The sequence below is a fragment of the Leptodactylus fuscus genome, chromosome 3, assembly GCF_031893055.1.
Source record: "Leptodactylus fuscus isolate aLepFus1 chromosome 3, aLepFus1.hap2, whole genome shotgun sequence".
In the NCBI taxonomy this organism is placed as follows: Eukaryota; Metazoa; Chordata; class Amphibia; order Anura; family Leptodactylidae; genus Leptodactylus; species Leptodactylus fuscus.
The window spans coordinates 230919721-230936768 of record NC_134267.1 but is presented as its reverse complement, the minus strand read 5'-3'; the positions used below and the strand labels follow the sequence as shown (position 1 = coordinate 230936768).

General features: G+C 42.8%; 1 protein-coding gene across 1 annotated transcript in view; it reads left to right on the top strand.

Annotated features, from left to right (window-relative positions):
• The window catches only part of PKHD1 (PKHD1 ciliary IPT domain containing fibrocystin/polyductin), a 395316-nt gene that overhangs the window by 84643 nt on the left and 293625 nt on the right, over positions 1-17048 (top strand). The gene's annotated exons all lie outside the window — the stretch shown is intronic.

Genomic DNA, 17048 nt, shown 5'->3' with positions numbered 1-17048 from the left:
CTCCTATCTATCTATCTATCTATCTCCTATCTATCTATCTATCTATCTATCTATCTATCTATCCCATATCTATCTATCTATCTATCTATCTATCTATCTATCTATCTATCTATTTATCTATCTATCTATCTATCTATCCCATATCTATCTATCTATCTATTTATCTATCTATCTATCTATCTATCTATCTATCTATCTATCTGTCTCCTGTCTATCTATCTCCTATCTATCTATCTATCTATCTATCTATCTATCTATCTATCTATCTATCTATCTATCTCCTATCTATCTATCTATCTATCTATCTAGCTACACAATAATATTCAGTATCAATAGGACTTCATAGGTGCAATGTTATCAAATATTCTGAATTATTAGTTGAACAATCATCTGATCTTCTGATGAATGGATGCAATATTAAAGGGATAGATAGACAGATAGATAGATAGATAGATAGATAGATAGATAGATAGATAGATAGATAGATAGATAGATAGATGGATGGATGGATGGATGGATGGATGGATGGATGGATGGATGGATAGATAGATAGATAGATAGATAGATAGATAGATAGATAGATAGATAGATAGATAGATAGATAGATAGATAGGAGATAGATAGATAGATAGATATGGATAGATAGATAGATAGATAGATAGATAGATAGATAGATAGATAGATAGATAGGAGATAGATAGACAGGAGACAGATAGATAGATAGATAGATAGATAGATAGATAGATAAATAGATAGATAGATATGGGATAGATAGATAGATAGATAGATAGATATGGGATAGATACATAGATAGATAGATAGATAGATAGATAGATAGATAGATAGATAGAAGATATATAGATAGATAGGAGATAGATAGATAGATAGATAGATAGATATGGGATAGATAGATAGATAGATAGATAGATAGATAGATAGATGATAGATAGATAGATAGATAGATAGATAGATAGATAGGAGATAGATAGATAGATAGATAGATAGATAGATAGATATGGGATAGATAGATAGGAGATAGATAGATAGATAGATAGATAGATAGATAGATGATAGATAGATAGATAGATAGATAGATAGATAGATGATAGATAGATAGATAGATAGATAGATAGATAGATATGGGATAGATAGATAGATAGATAGATAGATAGATAGATAGATAGATAGATAGATATGGGATAGATAGATAGATAGATAGGAGATAGATAGATAGATAGATAGATAGATAGATAGATAGGAGATAGATAGATAGATAGATAGATAGATAGATAGGAGATAGATAGATAGATTTCTAAACATACATAGCTAGCTTTTTCTAGACATTTGCTGGGGATACATAAGAGACAGCAGGTAGACTACCTTTTGTTAGACAATAGATATCGATCACCCTTTTAAGTGTTTACTAATTTCTTCACCAGTTCTCAGAGAGTTTGCACGGCATGCTGGGACCTGTAGTCCAGATTTGCTGGAGCTCCTCAGGTTGTCCTGGTTCCTCTGACTATGGTAGGTTGGTAGGTTGTGACCATGGCTGTAGCGCCCTCTCCCCACTTGTTGGTGTAGTTTGTCATTCCCATTAGACGTGACACGCTCCACTCACCACCACTAATGATTTCATATCCTCCACGGATGAGGACGTCGTCATTTGTCATGTAGGTTCTCAGAGTGATAATGATTTCAGGTCTTCATTAATCACCTCAGAGCATTAATCTACTTTCAGGAAAACTTAAATGATACAAAATAACAATCTCCTGGTCAATAATATATTACGTGGGTCGGTCCAGATGGGGCAGCGGTCCTTAAGGCCGGTCCCAAAGACTATTAGCCTAATGACTTTGTCAATATAAACTACATAGAATGGTTGTTACTTATGCTGTGATGGACTTGTCACGCCATGGTAGCTGTGTAATAGATTGTGAGCTCCTAGGCACAGTCATTCCATTGCACTAGTCCCAGCTGTTGGAGCTTTGGGTGGTACAAAACAGACATACGCAAATCTACTTCTTCTTCTTCCAGTAGACCCAGTATTGGACCCAGGGGCATAACTTGAAGCCCCGGGTAACACCCCTGATTAGACCACTATCTAAAACTGGTAGTAGACTGGTTCATTTTTTTACCACCAGGGTCCTTTAAAAGAATAATGTCATGTCCCAATTGGTCTCAGCCCAATATATTGTATCAGAGAGAGACGCCTCTTTCTGCTCTCTAAAGCTCTCTTCCTGCTCTTCTCTTTCCTAACTGACTTTCACTCTGAAAATCTCTGCTGTGTCCATATCAAGATGGACTGAGGGTCACATGATTCAGATTATACATGTCTATAGAAATCTATGGAAAAAGTAGGGGGTGAAGGGAGCAAGTAATGTAGGAGCTAACAGAAGAAAAATAGGCTTAATCTGGAGCTCTGTAGGAGCTTTCAATAACAACCAAATCACCATTATTCACATCAGTAAAGGTCAGTATTTGTGTATAATGTCCAATATATGTCTGGAGCTGTATCTGACTGTGAGAGAGAGATCGAGTTATGCTAAGTTCACACCTGGTTAGTAGTTCATGATTTTATGGTCCATTGGAGGACCAGATGAATGGAGAAATGGATGCATTCTGTGACGGACACAAACGTTGCTTGTGTTTCTCCATTGATTTTAATGGAGTCCATCAGGTGTCCTTTCTTTTTAACTGCAATAGCCAGACAAAAAGTTGGGCTTGAAGGAGTTTTTCGTCCAGCAATTTTAGATGGATCTGTGCCGGAGATCTCACATATGTGAACCGTGCCTTATAGAATACCCATAAGCTCAGAGAGAACTGCCAACCCCATAGCATGGACATGGGGAAAACCACTTATTAATGCAGAATATAAGTCATATAATGGGCAGAAAAATCGTGTCACTCCTCAAGTACACCTTCATATCAGCATGAAAAGTCAAATAAAATGGAAGGAACTCTTCAGACTCTCTACTGCTAGGTGGGTGGTCCTTGGCTGGAGCGGAGAACAGGGGCCGCCCACCTGATAGTAAAGAGCCTACTTAGCATATTAGTGCTGAAACTAACAGTAACATTTTTCAGTAGTGCTAGGGGCTAGAGAAAAAAATCTAACTGGTCTGGAATCAGTGTATCGGCAACCTATTGAAGAACGCAAAGCGTTGCGATTGGTGGGGCTGGTGAAAGTTCCCCTGAAAACGGGATTGTAACCAACTCAATACCCAATGTTCTTAATCAAATAATTTATCTTATTTCCCATTTAGAATAATCAAACAGCGATGATAAGGTTCTGCCACTGGACCACCAGGGGCTGCAATTTTTGTTTCTCCCTCTTGGGTTAAAAAATATGCCACATACGATCACCTGGAACAAATTTGTGCAAAAATTTGGCCCAAAATTGAAAGAAAACTGAGTATCTAAAAATGACCCAGAGTTTTCTCATATCACAGAATTTTGCACAAATTTACATCTTCGTTCAGCGGAAATTGGATTTTCTAATTATTAGGCCGGGGCCCCACGTGGCATAAACGACTTACAGTCAGAGCAAAGTGGATGGGATTCTGGCGATTCCCATGCCCGCATTGTGGTAAAAACTGCGGTGCGGACTCGTTGGGATTTTCAAATTCGGCCGGCGTAATTGAAACATAGAGTCCTTAGAGGAAACCTCTACAAACTTTCTGTCTAAAGAGCTGCAGGAAGAACCGTGACACGTTGCCACCACAGTTTTCCAGCAGCGCTTTTTTGCTACGGGGTGCCACGTGTGGCCTTAGCCTTACTTTAAATAAAGTAGGTCCTTTCCTTATTCCTTGTTCACACTGTCATCAAAATTTTAGTTTTCCTGGTCTGTCATACGAGAAGACAACGTAGTATCTGTCATACTGTAGGACGGACACCAATGGTGCCTAAAGGACTACATTGACCTATAATGGGATCCATTGGGTTTCTGTCCTGAGAGGTCCTGGGAGTCTTTTTTAAAAGTGGGCCTAGGTCTCTAAATACCAAGTAGAGATAGATGGGGAGGTGTATGAAGACTGGCATTACCAACCCAGTCGTTATAAATTTGGGCACAAGACTCTTCCTAAATGAATTATTATTCCGCAATTTGTAGATGGGATTCATTACAATGCTGCAGTTTTTGCACCACGTGGGGCCCCCGCCTGAGACTTTTTATGGCGTACAAGGCATAATAAATACACTAAAAACTAATTATATAATAATAAATCTGCCCCAAACTCTATAACCACTCTGGATGCCGATACGATCTAGCGAAATGACTTCACTTCCCAAAAATTTTGGTAAAATTTTTTCAATTGCTACAATGCCAAAAATTATTTTTCAAGAGTTCAAAAAAGGTATTTGATTGGAATTAAATTATCCTAAAGGGTTAATATTAGGGTTGAGCGATCGGGATCGGGAAAGATCGGATCCCGATCGGCGATCGAGCAAATTTCACAATCGGAAATCGGATTTTAAGATCGATCCTGAAATCTCAAGATCGGCTCAACCCTAAAAGTGACTTTTCTCATAGAGAAGCGTTGACTAGGATTGAGTGATCGGGATTGGAAAAGATTGGATTCCGATCGGCGATCGAGCAAATTTCACGATTGTGATCGGGATCGGCTGGAAAATGATCGAAAATCGGATTTTGAAATCTTAAGATCGGTTCAACCCCAAAAGTGACTTTTCCCATAGAGAAGCATTGACTAGGGTTTAGCGATCGGGATCGGGAAAAGATCGGATCCCGATCAGCGATCAAGCAAACTTCCCGATTGCGATCGGCTGGAAAATCATAGGAAATCGGATTTTAAAATCGATCCTGAAATCTCAAGATCGGCTCAACCCCCAAAGTGACTTTTCCCATACAGAAGCATTGACTAAGGTCGAGCAATCGGGATCGGGAAGGATCGGATTCCGATCGGCGATCAAGCAAATTTCGGGATCGGCTGGAAAATGATTGGAAATCGGTTTTTAAAATCGATCCTGAATCTCAATATCGGCTCAACCCCAGTTAATATATTCTGGGTAAAAAAAAAAAATTTTAAAAAATTTTTTTTGTTTATTTTTCAGTTTTGTTTTATATTTATTTTTATTGTTTTTTTTAGACTTTTTTTTTATCATTGCCTTTCGAGTTATTGCGTCCCCCCCCCCTTACCCAAATCTTTACCTTTCTTTTATTACACCTGCAAAACACCGCAGACACTCCACCGAACACAAAGCCCAAAAAATTATTTATGGCTCCCCCCCCGCCCCCCCTTTGCCTACACATGGTTCATTGAGAGGCTATCACCATTAATCAAGGGGTTTACTCTTCGCACATCTGCTTTGTCATTTCCCAACAGATTGTTTTGTCTGAAAAGTAGCTGGAAATCCGTCGTAACAGTAGGATCTACGCAAACAGTAAAGAGCGGCCTTAATGCGACTCACATTAGATTTGGAATAAAAGCCAATGATGCATTGAAAATCGGCGCAGCTCGGAAAAAAAAATAAGAAATTTTTTTTTAAAAAAAAATTCAAAACGACCGAGATGAGAAAAAATAAAAAAAATAAAAAAATTACAAAATTTTTTAAAAAAGCCATAAGCACCAGGAAATATAAAAATATACATGAAACCGGGCGGCGAGATCCATTTAAGTGGTTATTCATTGTGCATCTGCATTTAAATTATAAGTCATTTACGGGAAATTGGAATTACAGCTAATCCAAATGAAATTATGGCGCCGAGCGGGGCGCGCGACTTAACTGGGTCACGCGTGCACCGATGTCGGCGCCAGGTTCATTAGCCGGTTATCATTTTACCTTTGTAGCTAAGTTTATTAGCGGGGAGAATTCTCTCTAGGATCTCGGCAGTGCCACATTGTATCAGTCTACAAGGTGAGATAATTTAGCTTACCACCTAAAAACCGCGCTGATTGTCTTTCCCATAGGACTTAATTAGCTGTATGTCATCGTATGAAGAGGAGACATTGTAGAGCGCGTCTTCAGTGTGTGCCTGTCCACGTCCACCCGCAGCTTATAATGAGATGTCAATGGCACTGACACTGATGGGGAAGCTTAAAACCTGCTGAAATTGCAGGAAGAGAAAAATTCTTTGCAGTGTTATACCGGGATCAGTCTTTTCAATTCAACTTCCTCTGCTCGGAAAGTTTTTTTTTTTCCCCTCTCTCCTACTGTAAGCCTAGGTGGACTAGAGCGAGCGGTAAGCAGCGAGGCCATGGCTTGGGATAGGCAAGGGTTCGGGATGTACGTCTAGGGTTGAGCTTGTCACATGTAGCATAGCTGACTTATAATTGATTGGAAGGGAGCTTCAAAGTCCAGGGACCAATGATGGGCGACCTTCATGAATATTCGTTTCAGGCCAAACTTGTGCTCTTCAAGACCAAGAGTATAACATAACCAAAGACCATGCATTGGAGGTAAGCTTGAAACTCCTGGAGATAATGATGGAAGAACCTTGGAAGTTTGGTGAATATTCACGAGGTTTGCCTACAAGATTTGTTTCCGAACTGGAAGTGCTATTATCTTCAGGGGTCTCAGAGTATAATAACTGGAGACCAAGGATTGGAAGTGAGCTTGAAACTCCTGGGACCAATGATGGGCGACCCTGCAAATATTTACCAGGTTCGCAACAAGATAAATTTGGACTAAACTTGTTCGGTCTAAAATGGAGGTGCTATAATCTTCTGTTGTCTCCTCTGACCCCAGCCTATAATAACTGAGGGCCAGGGATGGAGGTGAGCTTGATACTCTTGAGACTAATGTTGGGCGACCCTCTTGAGATTCGTTTTGCGAATATTCATTAGGTTCACATGCAAGATTTGTTTTGGACCAAATTTGTTCAGTCTGACCAGGAGTGCTATTATTCTCTGGAGTCTCTTCAGACCATAGAGACTCCAAGCTATGGTCTAGACTAGAGACTGGAGGCTAGGGATGGAGGAGAGCTTGAAACTATTGAGACCAATGATGAGCCACTCTCTCGAGATTCATTTCAAGAATATTCTTGAGGTTATCGTACAAGATTTGTTTTGGGCCAATCTTGTTTGGTACAAACTTGAATTGCTTTTATTATACCCTGGTGTCCTCTTCAGGTCCCAGAGTATAATAACCAGAGACCAAGGATTGGGAGTGAGCTTGAAACTCCTGGGACTAATGATGGGCGACCTTCCCAAGATTTGTTTGCAAATATTTACGAGATTCGCTGCAAGATAAGTTTGGGCTAAACTTATTTGGTCTAAAATGGAGGTGCTAGTATCTTCTGGGGTCTTCTCAGTCCCCAGCATATAACTGAGGGCCAGGTATGGAGGAGAGCTTGAAGCTCTTGACTCCAATGATCGGTGACCCTCTCGAGATTAGTTTAATGAATATTCACAAAGTTCGCCAACAAGATTTGTTTCCAAACTGGAAGTGCTATTATCTTCAGGGGTCTCAGAGTATAATAATTGGAGGCCAGGGATGGAGGTGTGCTTGAATCTCTTCAGACTAATGTTGGGTGACCCTCTTGAGATTCGTTTTGCGGATATTCATTAGGTTCATGTGCAAGATTTGCTTTGGACCAAACATGTTCAGTCTGACCAAGAGTGCTATTATTCTCTGGAGTCTCTTCAGACCATAAAGACTCCAAGCTATGGTCTGGGAACTGGACGCTATGGGTGGAGGAGAGCTTGAAACTCTTGAGACCAATGATGGGTGACTCTCTTGAGATTAATTTCATGAATATTCTTGAGGTTGTCCTACAAGATTTGTTTTGGGCCAATCTTGTTTGGTACAAACTCAAAATGCTTTTATTATACCCTGATGTCTCTTCAGATCCCAGAGTATAATAACCAGAGACCAAGGATTGGAAGTGAGCTTGAAACTCCTGGAACTAATGATGGGCGACCCTTCCAAGATTTGTTTGCGAATATATACGAGGTTCGCTGCAAAGTCGTTCAGTCCAAAACGGAGGTGCTATTATCTTCTGGGGTCTTCTTAGACCCCAGCTTATAATAATTGAGGGCCAGGTATGGAGGAGAGCTTGGAGCTCTTGACTCCAATGATCGGCAACCTTCTCGAGATTAATTTAATGAATATTCTCAAGGTTCGTCTACAAGATTTGTTTTGGATCAAACTCATTTGGTTGGAACCAGAAGTGCTATTAACCTTTGTGGTTTCTTCATGCCCCAGAGTATAATAACTGAGGGCCAGGGATGGAGGTGAAGCTTCTGGGACTAATGATGGGCGACCCTGTGGAGATTTGTTTTGCAAATATTCACAAGGTTCTCCTACAAAATTGGTTTCGGACCAATCTTGTTCGATCAAAGTGGAAGTGCTATTAACCTCTGAGGGCTCAAGATTATAATAACTGGAGACAAGAGACTGGAGGTGAGCTTGAAACTCTTGAGACTAATGATGGGCAACTTTCTCATGAATATTCGCAAGGTTTGTTCCCAAACTCGTTGAGTCCAATTGGGAAGTGCTATTATTGTATTCTGACATCTTCAGACCCCAGAGTATAATAACAAAAGGACAGGGGAGTGTGTAAAAATCAAAGTTGCATTCACCTTTCCCGGGTTCTTCTGTGGCATCCCGTCTTCTTTTGAAGGTGTTCTTTGTCGTCTTTTAGCCTCCTCACTGATATAAGTGGCCCTGGATCACCACTGAGGTCTGTGGTTGGCTCTCAGTGTTTATATAGGGTTGACAATTTACGACACCTTAATAAAAGCCTGAGGAAGCCCAAGAGTTTAAAGGTACATGGGTAGCGAAACCCAAAAGTTTTAAGTTCAGCCAAACTTGAAATTTTTGGAAAATTTGTAACAAACTTGGAACGGTTTGCTCATCATTACCTGGAACCCAATACAAATGGGCATAAAAAAAGTTGTAAATTTCTACTCCACGGCTTGTAAAAACACCCCAATATACAGAATATGATGTCATCATATACAATGGAAATCTGGGACTTTTGAATATTGCAATTGGTGGATTGTATTGGCTAGAAAAACTGTCTAGAAAGGCGGAGAGGGGTATACCGGTATATCATAAACAGTACAATGGTGGTGAGGTTAAAAAGTGGTATAACAAAAAAGGTTATTATAGTGCAACAGAGACTAATCCTTTTAATCACCGGAAATGAAGTTTACAAGCAAGGCCTGCACCCATGGGTGGCCCTGCAGGCAAGGGCAACTTGTCCACAGGGTCAGAGTTCATATTTGAAGGTCCGGCTTGGTATAATTTGTTCTATATTACACTATCTTTTAAGTAAAAGTCAATAAGGCGGTATGGTAGCCCTAGAGACAACCACCATACTCAGATTGGCTTTGGAGTGCCTGGTTTTTAAACATATTTGATGAGAGTCTTGGCTAGCCAAAAAATTGTCCAGGATTTGATAAGATAGTAATACCCTAAAATCCAGTACATCGGTGTATTTTTATTTCTACTGTTCATTGTCATATATTTATTTCTGACTGCAGAAATTAGCACAGGAAGTGTTTGCTACGTCTCACTGTCTGATGATTGGTCGCCCAATTGCAACTTCCTATTAGAGTGATAGACAGCAGTGCAAGACCACAAAGGTGATAAAGGAGCTATGTTATATAGAAATGTCACTCATATACTATAGAAGTACAATCACTGCAATGGTTGCAACAATGTTGCATCAGTAACTACATTGCGGGTGCTTCAGCAACTACAATGTGGGTTCTTCAGTAACTACACTGCGGGTGCTTCAGTAACTACACTGCGGGTGCTTCAGTAACTACACTGCGGGTGCTTCAGTAAGTACACTGTGGGTGCTTCAGTAAATACACTGCGGGTGTTTCAGTAACTACACTGTGGGTGCTTTGGCAACTACACTGTGGGTGCTTCAGCAACTACACTGCAGGTGCTTCAGTAACTACACTGTGGGTGCTTCAGCAACTACACTGCAGGTGCTTCAGTAACTACAATGTGGGTGCTTCAGTAAGTACAATGTGGGTGCTTCAGCAACTACACTGTGGGTGCTTCAGTAACTACAATGTGGGTGCTTCAGTAACTACACTGTGGGTGCTTCAGCAACTACACTGCAGGTGCTGGGGCCACTATGGGGGATAATACTGTGTGCAGGGGCCACTACGGGGGAAAAAACTGTGTGCAGGGGCCACTATGGGACATAATACTGTGTGCAGGGGCCACTATGGGACATAATACTGTGTGCAGGGGCCACTATGGGGGATAATAGTGTGCGCAGGGGCCACTATGGGGCATAATACTGTCTGCAGGGGCCACTATGGGGGATAATACTGTGTGCAGGGGCCACTATGGGGTATAATACTGTGTGCAGGGGCCACTATGGGACATAATACTGTGTGCAGGGCTACTATGAAGCATAAGGGCTAGTTCACACGTTGGGGGTCCACGTGGGTTTTGACACAAGGAGAGCCGCGGCGAGCCGCGGCTCTCTCTGGTCAAACCCACCTGCCACGACAATCACAATCGCGGCTTTCCCCTCCTATGTCGGCTCAAATGAATGAGCCGACACAGGGCGGTGCTGCCGCTAGGCGGAAGCCGCGGTCCAGCGCACTGCGGCTTCCGCCTGAAGAAAGGACATGCCGCTTCTTTTCTCTGCTAGCAGCAGTCCACCGCTAGCGGAAAAAAGAAGCCCGGCGGTCTGCATAGACCACCATTGTAAAGGGGCGGATTTTGAAGCGAAATCCGCTGTCAAAAACCTCCCCTTTGCTCACGTGTGAACTGACCCTTATACTGTGTGCAGGGGCCACTATGGGGGATAATACTGTGTGCAGGGGCCACTATGCAGCATAATACTGTGTGTAGGGGCCACTATGGGGCATAATACTGTGTGCAAGGGCCACTATAGGACATAATTCTGTGTATAAGGCCACTATGGGGCATAATACTGTGTGCAAGGGCCACTATAGGACATAATTCTGTGTATAAGGCCACTATGGGGCATAATACTGTGTGCAGGGGCAACTGTGGACCCTTATATAGTGTGGAGGGTCCAGGAAACAGGGCACTGGCTCGAATCAAAAGTTTGCTGGAGGGCCCCGTCTTTGTTAGTTACGTCATGGCTCCAGAGTATAATAACTTCACTTTTAATTCCATCCGAACAAGACTGGACTGAAGAAATTGAACAAATTGAAGGATCGATTTAATCTGAACCTGATACAAAACGAGTCCTCAGAAGTTCACCCATCACTCCCTCTGAATATCGGGATCCCGTCACCTTTTGTTGGGCGACCTCCTAATCCCAATGGGATTATTCAGACAGTCCCTTTAAGAATACATTTTTGTCCTGCAGAATATTTTTATTCACGTCCCGAATTACTCCTTCTACATTCTCACTTCAGTTCTAAGGCCTAAACTTTTTGCTTCTAAGCCATGCCACCAGCTATGAATATTATCTGAAGTTCTCCGAACCTTTTTGTTCTTCAGGCAATGGTAAGACGAAAACCGTACAGACAAAGCGCGAGATATTCCGGATATTCACCAGAGACCGGATGATATTTGTAAGCAGAATTTACATTATTCCACCTGAAACCTCGGTGCAAAATTCCAGACAGGAAACGATTGCGGCCGCGGCGTCCAACACAAGACAGTTTCATCTAAAAAGCTGTTAAAAAGATGCAGAGCGAAGATGGCCCGCCACCATGACCACAGGCAAAGTCAGGAGATAAATGGTTGACCCTGGTCGGTGTCAGGTTAGGATTGATGCCCCTATCAGACCTTCTGCCTCGCCAATGATTTTTTTTTGAAAATTCTTTGATAGAGCGTTTTATCTAGTCTACAGCATGAGGGCAACAAGGCCCGAGGCTACCGAAAAAAAAAAAAAAAAGGTCATTCCGTGAGGACAATCTCTGCCGGACTAAATGAGAAAAGGGACCTTAGCAAAGAAGAAAATACGAAAAAAATAAAATAAAATAAAAAAAATCTGCTCCAAGGTGCGGGAAATAAATAAAATTGCTTCTTTTTGGAATTCTATATTTATTTTACTTCGCTTTGGGCTAATTTTTTTAAAAAAAATTTTGTAATTTTTTCTTATTAGTATTACAATTATTTCGTCTTAACCCAATCTTATCGGGAAAGATTTCAGCCGTAATCTCATTCCATTAACCCCCGGAGAATGGTAATGTAGATTGAAATCCTGTTTTAGAAGGGTGGGGGTCTCCTCGGGGGGGGGATCAGACGCTTCGTTTTTCTACTTTGGAATGGAAGAGATAAGATCACGTGACCGTTTTTAGGTTAAGGAGCCTAAGGGGGCGATAGAAAAATTTTTTCAAAATTTTTTTTTTTTTTTAGGATCACTCCCCTCTTTAATTATGACGGAGATTCTCGCTGACTTTATTAGCACTGAGGCAAAACAGAATAAAAAAAAAAGTAAGAAAAAAAATCTATAGCGATTTCCAGACATTTGTACGTTCATCGCCTGATGACTCGACTTCGTATAATTTAATTTGTTTAGTCAATATGGAGGCTTTTGGGCTGGAATGAAAAACTTTTAATATTTCTGTCGTACGCCAGATTTTGGAAATCAGTCAGAGGGATAAACAATGTCGACGGAACGGAGAAAGATGTGACATCCGGGCTTCGGGGGAGTATTACTTTGCGTTATTTTTTTATTGTGGTGATTATTCTGATTTATTATCTAGCCTGTGGCTAGAAATGTGGACATTGCCTAGGTGGGAATGGATCCAAGATGGCGGCCAGAGCCATGATGAGGGGCTGCACTGGAATGATGGTGTTGGGGACCCCCGGGGGGTTCCTTTCTACTTGGCTCCCATGTGGAGGCGTTTTGAGTGATCTGAGCTTGCGATTCACTCTACCATTATTACAGTCCGTTGCTGTCCTCCATCATAGGACGAGAGCAATAGACATCAACGGTAGTAGAGTAACAAACACGGATGGAGCCCCCTCCATCCGGGTCCGTTCCCATTAATTCCAGAGAATCATCCAGAGCAATATGTAGGAACAATTCACTTACAGGAGCAGGGTCCATATGGCACTTTACACTCATGGACAGGAGTGACATTTGACCCTTTCCACCGTAGCAATGTGGGGTGACCTCTGGGATCCTCCCATAAACTATTGTTGGGGAAATGCAGGGCATGTCTTTAGCCCCTGTTCCCTGTTCTGCAGTTGAGATATTCCAATACCCTCCAGGGTATGAAGTCTTGGTTCGCGAGCCATGGGTCTGGTGACATTGAATGGCCTGTTAGCCCAAACTACTAGAGATGAGAGAGTAGTATTCGATCGAGTAGGTATTGGATAGAATACTATGGTATTCTAAATACTCGTATTCGATCGAGTACCACTCGCTGTTCGAATGTAAAATTTCGATGCAGAACCAGCATTGATTGGCCGAATGCTATACAGTCGGCCAATCAACGCTGGTTCTTCTCCTACCTTTAGAAGTCTTCTTCGTGCAGCGTCCCCGCGGCATCTTCTGGCTCTGAATTCACTCTGCCAGGCATCGGGCCTGGGCAGAGCCGACTGCGCATGTCCGCTTGTAGTGCGGACATGCGCAGTCGGCTCTGCCCAGGCCTGATGCCTGGCAGAGTGAATTCAGAGCCGGAAGATGCCATGGGGACCCTGCAAGCAGAAGACTGCACGGAGGATCCAGCCCGACCCTCACTCGTGGACTTGGTAAGTATAATTTGATCGAACGCTGCCTACCCCTGAAATGAGCATTTTCCCCCCATAGACTATAATAGGGTTCAATATTCGATTCGAGTAGTCGAATATTGAGGGGCTACTCGAAACGAATATCGAACCTCGAACATTTTACTGTTCGCTCATCTCTACAAACTACCACTAACTCGCCTACAAGGTTAAGGTGCTCTGCAAGAAACCGAGCAGCTCTCTTCTAACACTAACTGAGGCAAATAGGAAGTCACCTCCTTGCTAAAAACGAGGTTGTCCTGGAAGCCAATAAGATCCTTCCACCTTATAGGAAATCCAGAAGTGAAAAATTAACTCTCATGCTATTTTCACTCTACCATTATTACAGTCCATTGCTGTCCTCCATCACAGGACGACAGCAACGGACATCAACGGTAGTAGAGTAACAAACACAGATGGAGACCCCTCCATCCGGGTCTGTTCCCATTAGCTCCAGGGATGCTTTTACCATGGTCTTGCATTGTATGAGAGTGGAGACTTCCTTGGGAAAGCGAAAAAGTTGGGCCCAACTTCAGCTCATCGGCTATCCCCTCCCTGCTTCACCATTCATTCCCTCTCTTCCCTGGAATGTGATGACGTCCCATCGCAACGGAGCCAAGACAGCAGGAGAGCGAGGAGAGGTAAGTATTAAACTGTCGGGGGAACTTTAAACTGTGGGGCAGCTGGAGAGGGACTATAAACAGGGGGCAACTGGAGGGGGACATTATGATGTGAGAGTAGTTGTAGGGGGACCTTCTGCTATGGGGCAGATGGACAGGGACATTGAAGTGTGGGAATAGCAGGAGGGGGATATTATATTGTATGGGGCCCCTAGGGAGGCATTATACGGTGTGAGGGCCATTAAGGGGGCATTATAGTTTGTGTAAGTTGGGCATAGTGGTGGCGATGGGGGTCCCACTTATGAAAGCTCAGCACTGGGCCCACCAATGTGTTAAACCGGTCCGATTGACTCTAGTGTAACACACAACACAACGCCTCTTCTGTCATGTTTGTAGCGGAAGAAAGACTCCTCCAGAATTCAGCTGATCGATGGGACTATGTTACCAGGGTCCCTTCTAATAATAAGAGATTGACCAACGTGGATAATCCCTTTAAGGTCTTTGTTCCGGAGTATCCCTTTACTGATTTTATTCTTATCTTCCTGGAGAGCCCCCATTACCCTCAGTAATATCTCAGGACGTCATGGATGGTCATGTCTGCAGCAGAGGAGACACCAGATGTACTCCTATAATGTCATGTAACTGTGTCATGGCTATCTGAGCGCGCTCTGGGAGATGGACTGATAATTTTACACCAGGCTTTTAAGCAGCCCCGTGACACTAAACGGATCGGCTGCTGTGAAATGGGATTAGCGCGGGATTGGAAGGGAATGAGCGCCGTTCACATTCTGCTATCTGATCAGAGACAATATTTCCTGCACATTAGATGATGCAGTTTATTGAATATTAACCCTTGTTTGCTGTAAGGTTTTGTCTCCTGTTCTCTTTACACCTCTCTAGCCAGTAAGCCGGGTGCTTTCCCACTAAGGGTGTGTTCACATGACATCTGAACAGTATGTTCATTGTATGCAAGGTATCCACTACACAGTACACAGAGCTGTCTGCTTCTGGCTCTGTACACTGACACTGCCATAGCCCCTGATATCATCTGATTGGGGTGATATTGGATGTTGGACCCCCACTGAGTCAATATTGAAGACACAGCCCTGCAGATAGATAGGTTACTGTCACCAGAACCAGCATATCACCCCAGCCCTGCAGATAGATAGGTTACTGTCACCAGAACCAGCATATCACCCCAGCCCTGCAGATAGATAGGTTAGTGTCACCAGACCACAGTATATCACCCCAGCCCTGCAGATAGATAGGTTACTGTCACCAGAACCAGTATATCACCCCAGCCCTGCAGATAGATAGGTTACTGTCACCAGAACCAGCATATCACCCCAGTCCTGCAGATAGATAGGTTACTGTCACCAGATCCAGCATATCACCCCAGCCCTGCAGATAGATAGGTTACTGTCACCAGAACCAGCATATCACCCCAGCCCTGCAGATAGATAGGTTGCTGTCACCAGAACCAGCATATCACCCCAGTCCTGCAGATAGATAGGTTACTGTCACCAGATCCAGCATATCACCCCAGCCCTGCAGATAGATAGGTTAGTGTCACCAGAATCTAACTTTTCTGTTTGTAAATCGCTGTCTCTATTGTAGATATATCATTGTTTTTGTCAATATGGAAATTGGAGGTAATTGTTAAGACCTTCATTGCGCCAAAGAGCTCATTTGCATATGGATAAACAGCGATTCCTTCAGTAACGGAGGCATCAGGGAAAACATAATTTGATTTAGGTGACCATAATCTATCTACCTGTGGGGTTGGGTTGATAGGCTGGGGTCTAGTGACACAGTCCCTTTAAGAGATGATCATTCCTGTCAAAACCTGCTGTATCCTCTCTTAAAGGGGTTGTGCAGGACTTGAAAACATGGCTGCTTTTTTCTTCTTCTCAGGAAGTGACATCACGTGTGTTGGTCACATGGCAATGCCATGTCTATCCCATCAAAGTGAATGGGACTACGCTACAGAATGGCCATGTGACCAACGGACATGACGTCACTTCCTGAGAAGTAGAAATATATATATATATATATATATATATATATATATATATATATATATATATTCAAGACCTTGCACAACCCCTTTAAGGAAGTTCTACAAATATATAATTACTGTTCAAAAGTTTTAGACAGGTATGGAAAAAATGCTGCAAAGTAAGAATACTACCAGAAATAGAGGGGTTATGCTGAGTTCTCTCATCTGAGTCGGGGTCTCCATTTGGCTTAAAGGGAGTCTACACCATTACCATCTCTTGTAAGCCACGTATACACTGCTGTAGGTGTGGATGGTGACCTAGTGCTCATACGTTTGCTGGTACCCATTTTTCTCCATGAAACATCGCCCCCTAGCTTGCAGATTGATAGACATTGACTGCCTGTGCCACCCACCATGCTGCCAGTTGGGAATTGGCTCCCTGGCCCATATTATGTAGTAGACTAGACTGAAATGTAACCTGAAGCCCCTGGGCCCCAATGCAAGGTCAATCATGGGGCCCCACTTGCCACGTATCATTAAGAGTACTGGTGACTTTTATATATTAGGAGGCATCTTTTGGCCCCTCCTTCTGCTTTATGGGGAGCCCTTATGAAGGTCCCAAGGAGCCCCAGGATTGCTGGCAGCGGCAGCCGTGGCTGGGATAGCCCTTCCTATGGCCTGCAGTGTTCCAGAAGTTAGGGATATTTCCGTGCGGCTTGTGTCAGGGCGACATGTGGGGTTTGACCTCTTAATTAATTTCCTTGATATTTAAGTAATCTTTTGTTTGACCTAGTTAAGCCAGCTGC